Below are 15,996 nucleotides of genomic sequence, written 5' to 3'. Positions count from 1 at the left end.
GTGAGCCTATAGCGTGGATACATGGTACATTTCTGTACCAGAGATTGGATGAGCTTGTGTGTGGATCTCCTTCCAAATGCTAAGATTTCAAGGGCTTAACTGAGACCAGAACAGCATTTTCCAAAGTTGCTAGAAACAAAGAGTCCTTTAAAATGTTCCACTGACAAAGGGTTGTAGAGCCAAATAAAGTTTAAAAACACTTCAGACAAAACTCTACTTAACAGTGAAATTCACAGAGCACATTATAGCTCATTCCACATCTCAAAAGTCCTCCAGTCACGAAACATGTTTAAATTTACTGAACCCAGGATTTCTCAAGTTTATTTTACTACAAAATCCTTTTTCTTACTTTTCTTTCTTTTTTGTTGACTTCACGTTCACTAATGTCCCATGGGAGCATAGGTGATCGTCAAAATATTTAACAAACTTCAAGTGAAGGCACTAAACAATCAGAAGGCTGTCTGACTAATTAGAATGACCGTAAAACTAGTGTTCTTTGCATCACTATTTAGAGGAAAAATCTGGTTTAAAACTGAGATCTTAATTGATAATCTAATGCCATCAATCTGCAAAGTTGCCTTAATTAGTAGGGTTTTTTTTTTCTTTTTTTTGGTTACAGTTGCTGGACTTAAAATGTAGCTGATATAATGTAAACCATTTCAAAAACTTCAAATGTATGATGTCACATGTTCTCTAGCATCAAATCCGTTTCACTAAGTCTAAAATAATCTCTTTCAAGAGACGCAATATTTTTTTAACCCTGGAAGGTTCGGTTCTAACCTTAAAATAACTTAAAGACACTTTTCAAAACTAAACTAAAAATTGAAAAAATAAATAATAAGTAGAAAAAGGCAAGAGCTAAAGTAAGAGACATTTTCACTGGCCATTAAAAAAATTCTCTTCTTAAATCTGATTTTTAAAAATTAATAGAAAAGACTGGCAATTAACTTATTTTCCCTGGTGACTACTGCCTGTTTGGGGTGATACAAACATTTACCTAGATAACTGTGATTTGGGAGTAATAAGAATTATATTTTTGGTCTGTGTCCCAGTTTCTGCCATGGAGTTTCTAAAACCCTTGGGATTTCCTATGTGATGAGATGATAATGGTGTCTTTTGTTATGTTAACAAGGTGATCTTCCAAAAGCACCTAAGGATGGGAGCAGGCAGCCTGTGGAGCCAACCTTGTGATTAGAGGTTGGAACTTTCAGTCCCACCCCCTTGCCCTCAGGGCAGGGAAGAGCCACTCAAGATTGAGCTCAATCGCCCAAGGCCAATGAGTTATTCAGTCACACCTGTGTACTGAAGCCTCCATAAACCCCCAAGGACAGGGTTCAGGGAGCTTCCCAGTTGGTGAGCACATGGAGAGTTGGGGAGAGTGGGCTTCCATGCTTTCTCCCCATACCTCATCCTATACATGTTTTCTACCTGGCTGTCGCTGAGTTTTATCATTTTATAATACACCGGTTAATCTAGTTAACAGAATATTTCTGTGAGTTCTATGAGTCACTTGAGCAAATTAATTAAAGCTAAGAAGGGGATCGTTGGAACCTCTGATCTGTGGCACAAGGGTCAGAAGCACAGGTGACAACATATACTTGGTGACTGGCACCTGAAGTGTGTGTGTGCATTCCTGCTGGACTGAGTGAGCCCTTAACATGTGAGATCTGATGCTATCTACAGGTAGATAGTGCCAGAATTGAGTTGAATTATAGGACACCCAGCCGTTTGAGCACTGCTACGCTCTCTCATTGGAAATGGGGTGCTCAGGACCACTTAATGCTTTCCAGGCTCTGGCTTCTGTGAATTCATGACAACAGTAACCTCTGAAACATACACATGTACCTTTGCCACAAAAAACTTCGGATAGACACGTAAGAAATTAATAAAAGTTGCTAAGAAAAGGGGTAAGGGACCTAACGTTGGTTGGATGAGGGGCAAAAATATTCCAGAAGGAATTACTACTACTATTTATCTTTTGATAGTATGTGATTTTTAAATATGTGATTTCATTAGATTTTCCAAATACAAATAAACAAAATAATTATCATTTTTTTTTAAAAAAGGCTGAAGAAAATGTAGTTTTATATACTTCAGAAAAAAGAAAATTGAGGGAGGATTTGATTATAGTGTTCAATAGGCCAAGAAATGTGAATAAAGAAAGAATTACTATAAAGGGGCCAGAAAAATGATTTAGGAGACAAGACTCTAGGAGACACTTTCTGATAAGCAGAGCAGTAACTCTTGCCCATTTCCTTTGTTTTTGGCCACGAATGGTTAAAGGCTCCTGTGAGAGGGCTACAAGGGGACTAGTGTCCACATCAAGTGGATAGCTTAGATCCTGATACCAGCTACTGGAAATTATCCAGGGCCTAGGAAAGAAGTACTGGTAAGCTGCAGTCGCCAGCACGGTGCTTGGTAGATGTAAATATTTGTGGGTCTGCTAAATTAACGGTAAGACTATAATTCATAATATCTTGCACACAAACTAGATGGGTAAGTTTTCAGTGGATGACTTTATTACCATTCCGAACTCAGTTAGATGGAACAGTACTCCTCAATGATTGAGAAATCAATCTTCCTCAATCTTCATGTATCACCATATGCAAACATTGCTCTCTCTCACAGATTACCCGCCTTCAGCTATGGATGACACAGTGAGATGCATTTCATTCTCCTCTTCCTGGACACACAGAACAATGACCTTTTCTAACCTCCCTTGGAGCCAGGCAGAGGTCAAGTTTTTGCATTCTTGTTGAAAGGGTATGGGTCTACCACTTTCAGGCCCAGCCAGGAGATATTATGCATGATTGCCCATGTTCCCTTCTGCTGTCGTTTAGGTAGTCATGCACTTAAGACAACACCTCAAGGTGGAGGGGGCATGGGTTCCTGATTCACTACTTGAAAGCAATCTGCTAAGAATGAACCACCTAATTCACACTGGTCTCTGACAAGAGAAATAAACATTTATTAAGTTAAGACACTTGGCTTTCAGGAGTGTTTGTTAGACTACCTAGCATCAACTACCTTGAGTAATTCATTGCTAAACTGGTACACTGGTAATAACCACGGACTAGTGATGAGTCTACTTAATTCCAATCCTCTCCATTTCTCATTGCTGATTTACTCTATACTCACCAGAAATTATTTTTCATAGGACTTCTTGATGACCATGTCAGTCTAGAATTATCCATAGTACCTCTATGTCTATCTCTTCCTCCAATTCAACTTCCCCGTAGGGGACCTGGCATTACCCCTCTGTGTAGATACAACCATGGAGGATCAGGTCCTAACGAGATCGTATCTAGAAGGGCCCTGTTCTGCAAGGTTTATGGTTTATTTTGCTATACCTTGGATTCATATGTTGGTTTAAAATAAAAAGTGACATGATTTTTGAAGGTTGAAGCTGAGTGGCTGAACCAAATTTCTATAATCAAGTTAACATATATTTTCCCCCTGAGTCTGTACTAGGTCATTTCTTAAAAATTATTTTTTCTATCCTATGAATCTATATGTTTACATAAGCATTAGCTATTATTCCCAACGTCTATGTTATGGACGGAAAATAGGATTCTTCTCGTGTCTCAACTCAAATCAAACAGTAAAGCATTGTTTACATTATACAAGGTTTACATTGCACAGGACTGTTTATATTCTACAAGCATCCTGAGGTCATGTCTAGACCCAATGGGAAAAAATGTCATAATAGATTAGTAAGGACTGTAATGAAGATGGAAGGGGAAAGTGGTGGCATATGTGCTAGGCATTTATTTCCCCAACTGAGGTCATTTCCTTGTCATGTACAGTAAAAAATCACAATGTTACTGTAGTTGCTCATGTGCTGCAATCCACTGCCCACCCATCCATGCATCTAACATTTTTGAGGACTTAATCTGTGCCAAGGACTCTACTCTCTGCCTGAAAGGCAAGTGAAAAATACAACCCAGGTCTTTCCTGAAAGAGCACATAAAGGAAGACTGATCTCTGAATAGTAAGTGACACAAGATAATGGCTGAATGGGTGGTTTCTTTTATCGTGCACTTGCAGGATAGAAAGCAGAGAGAAAAATAGCTCCAAAGAGTTGGACAGTTATATTATCATTGATTTTCGAGTGACCACCAATTAAAGGGCATGCTTAGCAGCTAGAAATGAGGACCTCATTAGATGACTACAAGAGCCAGACACTTTCAAAACTTTCCCCTAAACTCTCAGTTCCATTTTCATTTCATGAAGAGACAGCTTGGGAAGTCGGAGGTCACGCTCTTGTATGTCCACAACAGGGATGATTTAAGGCACCGGTAAGCTCCTGCTGAGCTGCCACCTAAGGTCATACGACTGTGAATCATGGCGGGATATAATGACTTGGGCAACATTCTTTCCTGCAAATACGTACAAGATGGATGGTGAATAGTATTGAAGTATAATATATGGTGCCGATCATGAATTTAAATTCCCTCAGAAATGGAGGAGAAACAATCAGCAAAGGGCATTCTTGACTTCGCTGAGCAGCAATGCCTCTCTGACTCCCGAGACACTCATTTTCAGCAGTCAGGCCACAAGATGTGTCTTCAATTTCTGCCAAATCTAGTTCTAGCTAGATTTTGGGAACTAATGGGAACATGATCTTAATGGATGTCTCATGTTTCTCATGCAGTGTGGCTGTAGAAGTTTATGGGATGGAGTCAACAAAAAAGACAGGTCCTTTTTTACAGCATTCTTTATATCTGTTCAATCTTGTCACTACCATAGTGTCCTACTAAAAGGACGTTTCAGGGATTGTGTGAGGCCTGGTACAGTGTGTTTTTATAGTGAGAGTGGGTCAGCGGATGGAGAATCACATGAGAGAAAACGAGAGGATGAGGTGCTATTCCTGCCTCCGGCTTCACCTCAGAGAATGACCTTGGCAGAAGCACTTAACCTCACTTTGAATCTTTGAACCTCAGTTTTCTCATCTGTGAAATGAGGAAAGAACATCTGCCCCTTTGCTCCCTCCCAGGATTGTTGGAGGATTAAACAGATCAGGGCTATAACCTGAACTACGGTGAACCCATGAGGAAAAAAATTAGACATCGCTTAACTATATAATATTCTTTTTAATCATTACTAATTTCCAAAGGTGAAGAAAACCTTGTTAAAAAAATATGTAAGCTGATTGTTTTTCTGGAAACAAAATAAAGGCTCAACTAGCAACCCTGCATTAAAAAAGAGAACCTGAAATTCACATTCCAAGTCTACTTCGAGACAGAAAGACCCCCAAATTCCTTCCAGTTTCCTAAGATTTTTCCACTATAATTTTTTTTCGTTATTGTCTTCTTCATAAAACGTTAGTTATATTTTGGGGTTTTGCTATTGCATAGTTTAGCATATATAAGGAAATCGTCTTTCCAATTCACAAATAAAAAAGGGAATACAGGAGAGAAGAAGGAAGAGAGGGAAGGAGGAAGGAATAAACAGAGAACAAACCCACGTGGCTAAAAGAAACTGACCTGAGAAGACAAAACAATTCATAATTTAAAATACTATATAATACAAATGAAGTTGAAGATGTGTTTGCCCAGAAGAGGACTGACTGGAAGTAAACTGATATGATTTTCTGGATAACACCCTGTATTTCCCTGCTTTAGTGAAACAGTCAGTCATAGAAGAGCTCTATCTACAGGGAAATTATGAAAGAAATAATCTTCATTTCTCCATGATTCTTTAAAACCAAACTGGACTTTATTCCTTCTTATTTCTCTCTCAAACTCCACTCCTCGACATAGAAAATAGCATTCTGGAATGACTTAGAATTAGAGATCAGTCAATATTTCATGATTTTAAGGTTCTTCATTAGGAACAATGTGAATTCGGGCCCAATAATCCTAATCCTAGCTTTTTCTTTAGTTCTATAGTTCTATTAGGCCATGTTGTTAGAGCACTGTTTACACTTATTGCCAATAGTCTCTGGATTGGAGGTCAAACTGTTACTTACCTTCTTCAGCATACCCTTCAACGATTAAATGCCCCCAAGGACTTTTAAGAATCATTTTCATCTTGTAAATATTTTTTAATTGACATCTTAACTTTATAGTTGCTTCCCCTGTGAGGGAAAGAGACTAGGGTGATGGAGGGGTTTTGCTTCTTACTTTGTATTTTTTCAAGGACTTATTACTTTTTAAATTAAAATCAAGGAACCAGCACAAGAATGCTAGTAAGGTATAAGTGAGATGTAATGCTTGGTGTGCATGAGGGTTCAATAGTCCACTGTGAGAGTGCAGCCTGTTGAACAACCTCAGTGATAAGTGGGAACCACTTGTCCAAGACTATTTTATTTAAGATGCAATACTCATTTCTATCCCCTTCAATACATTTTAAGTACCCCAAGCTAGAATAATGGGGCTAGAGGTGCAAGAAGAATATTATACCAAACAGGGGCAATATAAAAAAACATTACAATCAAATTTTCCTTGTTAAAAATATAAGTCAAAAGCCTAAATACAATATTATTCCACAGAGTTTTAAGGTATATTAAAAACATTGTGATAGGATGTTTCAAAAATTATGGTACAATCCCCTTCTGACACCCTCATTCCTGAGTCACCACTTCAGCAGGACTGGGCTTTGGCATACTCAACCCACATGATGAGACAATAGCAAAAGAGCTTGATGGCTCAGTTGCCGAGGACTAGCCCACTAGGTTCTGAAGACAACTGGACCAGGTGCTCCCACTGTCCATGCCAACCACCAAACCTGTGAGTGAGGCTGTCTCAGACCAGCTCTCACTCAGCTGATCCATCAGTTGACTAAAACTGCATGAAGGAGCCCAGATAAAACCAAAAGTAAAACACTACCCAGATGAATCCAGTCCCAAATTGCCAGGTAATTGCTATTTTAAGCCACTAAGTTTTTTGTTGTTGTTGTTTTGTTTTTTATATCTTTATTGGAGTATAATTTCTTTACAATGGTGTGTTAGTTTCTGCTTTATAACAAAGTGAATCAGTTATACATATACATATGTTCTCATATCTCTTCCCTCTTGTGTCTCCCTCCCTCCCACCCTCCCTATCCCACCCCTCTAGGTGGTCACAAAGCACCAAGCTGATCTCCCTAAGCCACTAAGTTTTGAGGTGGTTTGTAATACAGCAGAAGCTAATCTATACTATAATACGATTTGATCAAGTGGGTTTATCCTTGAGAATGCAAGGTTGGTTCAGTATCAGCCAGTCAAATCATGTGATTCACTGTATTAGTTAAATAAAAGGAGAAAATCATATCATCATTCTTTTTAGATAGAAGAGATAAAAAGCATCCCATGAGGTTCAAAATCTATTGGGTAGGGTAAATTTTATAAAACTAGATCCAAATAATAACTCTCTTTCCTTGATAAAGGCTATATGCCAAAAATATATGGCACATGTATACACTAACACAAATTATTATACGACTAATTTTTTTAAAAAATTAGCATTTCCTTTAAGGAGAGAATTGAGATAAAGATTTCTAACATTACTGGTCTATTGGAACTGACCTTTTTGGAGCTGTGTATTGAGAGAAATAGAAAGAGAGAGAAGGTTTAGAAGAATATAGATAAAAATGTCACATTTATAGATTGTTTTGATTATGTATTTCATTGGAAACACAGGAAAATCAATAAGCTATTAAATCTAAGAAAAGAGCTCAACATAGGGGCTGGAAAAAAATTAATGCACCAAAATCAATAGTGTTCCTCCATACCATCAATATCTAGATACAATACAAGATGAATTTACCATAGTAACAAAACCTATAGAGAGTGTGGGGTTTCGCCTAATAAATTATGCAGAAAATCTTCATAATGAAAACTTTATTAGAGGACACATGAGTAAAAGAAATATATATCACAGGTATGGATGAGATGACTTACTATAATAATATAAATGTCCTTATATTAATCTATAAAATTAAATGCAACTGTAATAAAAGGCCAAGCTCTCTTTTTTTGAGGGAGAGCATAAAAAAGTGATTGTAAAATGTATCTGAGGGACTTCCCTGGTGGTGCAGTGGTTGAGAATCTGCCTGCCAAGGGAGGGAACATGGGTTCAATCCCTGGTCCAGGAAGCTCCCACATGCCACGGAGCAACTAAGCTGGTGCAACACAACTGCTGAGCCTGCACTCTAGAGCCCACGAGCCACAACTACTGAAGCCCACGAGCCTGGAGCCTGTGCTCCGCAACAAGGGAAGCCACTGCAATGAGAAGCCTGTGCACCACAACAAAGAGTAGCCTCCTGCCCCACCCCTTGCTGCAACTAGACAAAGCTCACATGCAGCAATGAAGACCCAACGCAGCCAAAAAAAAAAAAAAAAAAAGAAAGAAAAAAAAAAGAGCAGATTGCTCTATCTCCTAAAAAAACATTAAAATAAAATAAAATGTATCTGGAAGAATAAAGTTCTCCATACAGCTAAGGTAGTTTTGAAAAATAAGCTCAAAATGGAGAATGTGCCCTACACATTAAGATATATTGGGAAGTCATGATAGATAAGAACTGTGTGATGCCCTTGGAAGAAACAGCAAACAAGAAAACAAATCAAACAGGTGGCCTAGAAATAGAGCTATATACAGAGAGGAAGTCGGCACATGAAAGAGATGGAATCATAGTCCAATGGAGGAAGTTGAATTACAGCTTTTGGGGAAACAGTCTCATTTTCAAAAGAGATATGAGACTGGATCTTAACCTAGTGATATCACTTATGTTGTACCCAGTCCTATATAGCTCACCTAATCTTCACAAAAAAATCCACAAGGCATAAACTATTATCCTCATTTTACAGGTGGAAAAACTGAGGTATGAGAGATAAAATGGCTAGCCTAAGAAGTACATGGTGGAGCTGGAACTTAAACCCCACAGAAATCATTCTATTAACCATTATGTTATATAATTCCACCTAATGTACAAAACTAAAATACAACAGTTTTAATATCTAAATGTGAAAAATAAAATCTAGAGAGAACAAAAGAAATTGCACGGGAATATACTTGTGATTTCAGGCTAAGAGATGAAATAGATCTTTGAAAAATAAAGAAACATACATTGTATGAGGCAAAAGTGATGAATTTAACTATATTAAAATTATAAATTTATTAATATAAAAAATCTGATTTAAAAAAATGGGCAGAAGAGCTGAATAGACATTTTTCCAGAGAAAACATACAGATGGCCAACAGGCACATGAAAAGATGCTCAACATCACTAGCCATCAGGGAAATGCAATTCAAAACAACAATGAGAGATCACCTCACACATGTCAGAATGGCTATCATAAAAAAGAACAAAACGAACAAGCCTTGGCGAGGATGTGGAGAAAAGGGAACCCTGGTACACTGTTGGTGGGAATGTTAACTGATGTAGCCACTAGAGGGGTGGGATAGGGAGGGTGCGAGGGAGACACAAGAGGAAGAAGATATGGGGACATATGTATATGTATAGCTGACTCACTTTGTTATAAAGCAGAAACTAACACACCATTGTAAAGCAACTATACTCCAATAAAGATGTTAATAAAAACAAAAACAGAACAACCATATAATCCAGTAATTCCACTCCTGGGTATATATCTGAAGAAAACAGAAACACTGATTTGAAAAGATGCATGCACCCACATCCAGTGTTTATAACAGCATTGTTTACAATAGCCAAGATATGGAAGCAACCTAAGTGTCCATCAACAGATGAACGAACAAAGAATACGTGCCATATATACACAATGGAACACTGCTCAGCCATAAAAAATGATTAAATTGTGCCATTTGCAACAACATAGATGGACCTGGAGGGTATTATGCTTAGTGAAATAAGTCAGACGAAGACAAAAATACTGTAATGATATCACTTATAAGTAGAATCTAAAAAATAAGACGAATGAATACAACAAAACAGAAACAGATTCACAGATATAGAAAACAATCTAGTGGTTACCAGTGGGGAGAGGGAAGCGAGAGGGACAAGATACAGACTGGGAATTAGGAAGTGCAGACAACTATGTATAAAATAAATGAGATACAAGGATATATTTTAGGGCATGGGGAATATAGCCAATATTTTATAATAACTTTCAATGGAGCCTAATCTATAAAAATATCGAATCACCATGTTGTACACCTGAAATTAACATAATACTGTAAATCAATTATACTTTAATAAAAAATTAGAATTTTATGTACAATAAAGGATACCAAAGTCAGACTGAAAGACAGTTGATGGGTAGAAGACATATACATTATCTAAAACCCAATAAAGGACTCAACATCTGAATACAAAAACTTCTACATCTCTAAAGACACAGAATACTCAATAGAAAAATGAGCGAAGGTCATGATAGGCAATTCACAGAATGGAAAACATGAATAGCAAGAAAGTATATGAAGACCTAACTTTTCTAGAATCAGAGCAATGCAGAATTAAAACACCTTACTTCATACAAATCCACACATGCCAAATTTCCAGAAGTTAAAATGCAAATTATGCCGTGGAGCAACTACGCTTGTGCATCACAACTACCGAGCCTGCGCTCTAGAGCCTGGGAGCCACAACTACTGAGCCCGCGCGCCTAGAGTCTGTGCTCCGCAACAAGAGAAGCCACTGCAATGAGAAGCCTGCGCACCGCAACGAAGAGTAGACCCCGCTTGCTGCAACTAGAGAGAGCCTGAGTGTAGCAACGAAGACCCAATGCAGCCAAAGATAAATAAATAAATATTTTAAAGTGCAGATTAACAGCATGTGGTGACAAAGGATATGGCAAGAGAGAAATTCCAAGTATTGCTGGTGAGGGGAAAATGGTACAGCTATTCTGGGGAGGAATCTGTGAAATAAGGCATATATATGACTTCTACCTCAGCCATTCCACGGCTGCACTGTTACTCTGCAATGTTACTCAAGGGGACATGTGGAAAGAGTGTATTAATGCTTTATGGTGGACATAAAGTGTTGAAAATAGCCTAAGTATGTATCACCAGGGTAATGGATAAGCAAAACATGGTATTAACATATGGTGGAATATTAGACAGTGGCCAGAAGCAATAATTTCTATGGAGCAACACAGACAAATTTTAAAACAATAATTTTGTGTAGAAAAAAATAAAAGAATAGGATGTGATTTTTAGTCAATACTACTTTTGCAAAAATTAGAAAATACAAAACAATTCGGTATTTCAAATATATACACATGTTTAAAATAACTATGAAAGGTGAGTTGGGAAATTACATATTAAATGGCTCAAATGGTGCTCTATAGGGGAAAATAAAGGAAATAAATCTGGCAGAGGAACGTCGGGGCCAAAACCAATCTTAAAAGTATTAGAAAATAGAGTGACCGTACACACTGATGGTAGAGTAACATGAACTGAGGCGTATGGTCCCTTTTGAGTAAATGCCTTAAATACAAACTAAAAATATAATGTCATAAGATTTACAAGCACTATAAAAATATTTAGCATTATTGCAGTAGATAGTAGAAATATATAACCTTTCAACTTAAATAAAAACAAGACTGATGAAATATCATCTTTGTTCCCATGTCGCCCATGCTAAGGAAGAAATAATAAATCAGCTTTTAAGATAGAATTTTTTACAATGAGAGATAAAAAACAAACAAAAAGAAACCCTAACTGTTTATCCCATGAAGGGAGAAAAAAACAATTTGAAAAGTCAGAGTAGAACTCTCTGAGGACAATATTTAACATCAATTTTTGTAAAACAATTTTAAGAAGCTGGTTTTGAATTGTTTATAGAGTTTCTAATTAGCATGCTGAGGAAATACAGGGTCCATCTTAATCCAGAAGCAAATAAAAAGTTCTGACTCTTAAAATTCTAGGCTCTAGAGTAGGTGCGTGCGGGTGTGCTGGTGTGTATGTGTGTGCGTGTGCACATCTGCTGTGTGTTTTCAATAAACTCAAGAGGACATAAGCGTGTATGTTATTACATTGTAACAATTCTTGAGCAAGTCTAACTGAAGGTCAGTAGCAAACAAGTAGATGCCGCTTGGGTGGCCCCCCAAACTCTCAGGTAATGCGCAGATCTGGCTTGGCAATCATGTTCTGCTTTTAGACATAATGCAGTTTTATGTTCTTGTTAGCACTGAAAGACTAACTTGAATATTCTGCAACTGATGAAATGGACAACAGAGCAGTAACCTAGAGTTTACAAGTATTTGGGGCAGTAAAACTTTAGTTCTAGATTTAACTTGGATTTTAGTCCTAATTTAACTTGGATTTTCTACAACGCATTTTTTTCCCTATAAACTGGAGGTATATACCACCATAATCCTAAAAAACCTGTGACTTTGGGCTTCTGGGGTCTAAGCCTTCTCTCTAAGTGACTGAAAGGTACAACTGGATATTAGACCTGTCTAAAAATTGTCCTTTTCTGTCCTCACATACAAGGGTTCAGCTTGATTTTTGGATAGCTGTCATTAAAAAAAAAAAAAAATGTGCAAAGAGCTAATGCCTTTTGCTACAAGACAAAACAATTTCTCCTGGACATGCAGTAATAGGAGGCAATGCCATGTGTTGGAAGCATGCACATATTTTATGACAGATATTAATCTGGAGGTTAACAGTTAGATGCTCTGGTTGAAGTGGTTTATTTCAAACATACATATAATGTTAACCCACTTTGTAACAAAGTCTTCAACATTTCATATGCAAATTCGTTTTTCTTTCTAGTTTAAGCCCAAGGAAATCCCTATAAATCTTGTCTCCAAAGAGAAAATATAAAGAATTCATAAGATTAAAGAGTTCTTATCAATTGTATAAAAAACTAGAACTGTACTAACTAGACAAAAATGTAGACGTCTAAGAGAACGTCCAACAAATAGAAAAGTAGAGGACTGCACTGAGATTGCAATCCTGAGAAAAATACATTATTTCTAAATGAAAAAGTAAAAGGAGATAGTATAAATTAAAGCCAGAAGAAAAATTTTAAACCTACAAAACTACGAGTCAATACAAAGTTAAAAACCCATTAATTTTACTATATACCCAAAAGATTCACAAAAGATCTCATGAATATCACAAATTAAAATAAAACAAACAAAAGCCAGAAATATTGTTTTCCCCAAATTGTACTACTACCTGCTTATTGCTTCAGTGGTAAGAAGAAAAATTATCTTCAAATAGTTAAATTGTATACCTACTTATATTTTAACTCTTAGGGGGATCTTGTTATATAATATATAAGATCTTTAAAGAAAACTTGTTGATTGTTTATTTTGGCATCTCTTAGGAAATTCCTATTTAATTAGATAAATCTCCTTAGATAACTCTTAAATAAAAATAGATGCAAATATAGTATGTTTCATATCATTCATTTTAGACCTCTAAGAGTTGGAAAAGCTCAACCTGGAGAAGAAACTAGTTTTATTGAGGGAAAAAACTACTTTCCAGTTTAGAAGAGGAGGGATTATCCCATTTCTGTAGAGGAAGCAATCAGGAAGATACAAAAAGAATGATCCTCGCCTAGTGCTAAGGCCAGAACTACTGTGAATATTGTACCAGCTCTTGTAAAAACAGCCACTGTGCTGGCACTCACAGGCCTGGGTCATGGTGTGTTCAACGATAAAACTTTGTTCCAAAGGATGGAACTCCTTCGGGCCAAAAAGCTTTCACCTGCATTATTCCATTAACCTCACTGTTTTGTTATGGGAAGTGTGTTTATTTTTTGAAATGACATTGAAATATATCCTTAAAAGAACACTTTAGGTCTCAACAAGATCCTCTGCTCTTTCAGCCAACACATTACCTTTTAGAAATCAACAGTCTACTTCTTTCTTTAAATCATCACATTTCAAAGCTGTAGCAGCTAATAAATGTTAATATAATTTTTCCAAAACTGCAATCTCCCTAAATTTCTATGCTGTCTTCTTTATCCTGTCTTTTCAAGGTAAAGGTATCTTTCCAGTTTTCTTAGCATTATCAGGATTATGGATTTTGTTCATTGTTAAAGTTCATTATTTACGGACATAAGTTAATGTAAATGCAAAAATATCTCGTATTATTCACAAGCTGGCTGACTTAAATCACTCGCTCTTAAAGCAACTTCACTGCTCTCCAATCTGTTCAAATGCACGGAAATATAAATTCAGGGTGATGTGGCTTTTCTGCAATGCTTTCTTTTCAGGCTGCAGTCTACATGACAGCATTATACCTTATCCTTGCTGCGGTTGTTGTTCAATCTATAAAATCTCTCTTGAAGACCCCCAAAACAGCTTGTAATTTAAACTTTTACTTTTGGTGACTCACTGTTTTCAAATTGCCATCTCTGACCATATCCCCCTTCCAGGGGAATTTATGCAGACTCTTAACCCATAATTGCTTTACTCTTTACCTCTATTTCTGGGTTCTTAAACTAACTGTTACATCAGTGTTCTTCATTACTCAAATTATTTTTCCTTAAGAACTTTTCCTGGAAGTAAGTTCATGCTATTTTTGACAAGCAAACATTTGACTTCTGAAGGAATTCTTATGGAAATGGGTTTATATCCCAAATGCACCACCAAAAATCTTTGTGACCTTGCATAAACGTCCCTTACCATTTCAGGTGCTATCTTGGCTTGACTCCAAAGTGAACTGATCAAAACTATGAGCACCTAGCTGTTATGCACTTTTGTCTCAGTTTGGTCAATGAAACTCTCAAAAATCCATCAGATTTTCATTATTTTTATCATTAGCCTGTTTGTGTAAAATAAGTTACCATTTATGGAGCCAGTGTTCTCCTTTATTCCAGCATCCAATCATTGTAAATATTTCTCATGGACACATTCTTAGAAGGCCTATGAATAATAACCTGGCCTCTTACTGATTCTCCCTTTTGGAGTCTTACTAGCCAGACTTCCCCAATAACTTTCAGAGAGAGTTTTCCCCCTTTCCGGGTCTTCTTTTTGACTTCTATATGCCATAGAACTTTCAAAAGTCATCACACCAATACTAATATTACCACATACCCTCCAAAAAGCTCCAAGCTGTTTATGCCTATTCATTAAGTTAATACTTTATCAAAACTTGTCCAATTGAGTAGTTTTAGCACAGATATTTTACACATTTTAGCACAGACATGCTCTGTTTAAGGCTGACAGATCCATTAGGAATTAACTTTCCGGTACATTTTCCCTCCGACATTTTCCTCACAACTGCTTTCCTCATAACTGAGACATCAGTTATCACTTGCCTATAGAAAGGCAGATAAGAGAAAAGAAAGCTAAGTGAGAAAAGATATGTAAATAGACTAGCACAATATTGGACACATAATAAGTATTCAATAAATGATAGCAAGTATTCTTACCCTTATCCTCACATTAGTTTATATGTATTAAAAACAGATTACTGGACTCAACTCTTACTTCCATTTCTCATTAGATCCTCACAGAAACCTTGGAGGAAGCGAGGTTTTATCCCCATTTTACAGGTTGGGAGACTGCAGCCTAGAGGGCTTAAGTACCTTAACTGAAGTCATATAGTCAAGAAATAAGCCTATATTTGCCACAATCACTTGCCCATGCTTTGACGTGACACCACCACCCATCATTTACCCAGCTTCACCAAGGTACTACTGAATTTTTTACTCTTATTCTCCTCTCTTTGCTTCATACTGCCATTGCCACCAACCCAGTCAAATTCACTTTTAATTTTCCAATGTTAGTGAAGGGAGTAGAAGGTGGAAATTGAGGTTAAAGGAGGAAACTTTAATGTTATTCAAGGATGACTTCATCTTAACTTCCAGCCTTCGTCTACCCATTCTCTGCTCCAGTCACACGCAGAGTATTTGCTATCTCTTCCATAAGTCTTGACTTTTCTTGTCTTTATGCCACTTTTCTTTTCTCCATTTGCAATGAATCTCCCTTTCCTTTGGTTCGTCACCATTTCTTACTCTATACTCTCCATTAAAATTCAAATCTACCTTTAAAGCCCAACTCATATACCAGTGCTGTCCTGCAGTCTCCTGGATCTGCCAAGTCAGAACTAACCACTTGCTCCTCCGTGCTCCTGC

This window comes from Grampus griseus, assembly GCF_964374135.1.
Source record: "Grampus griseus genome assembly, chromosome: 15".
NCBI classification, from domain to species: domain Eukaryota; kingdom Metazoa; phylum Chordata; class Mammalia; order Artiodactyla; family Delphinidae; genus Grampus; species Grampus griseus.
This window is presented reverse-complemented; position numbering follows the sequence as displayed.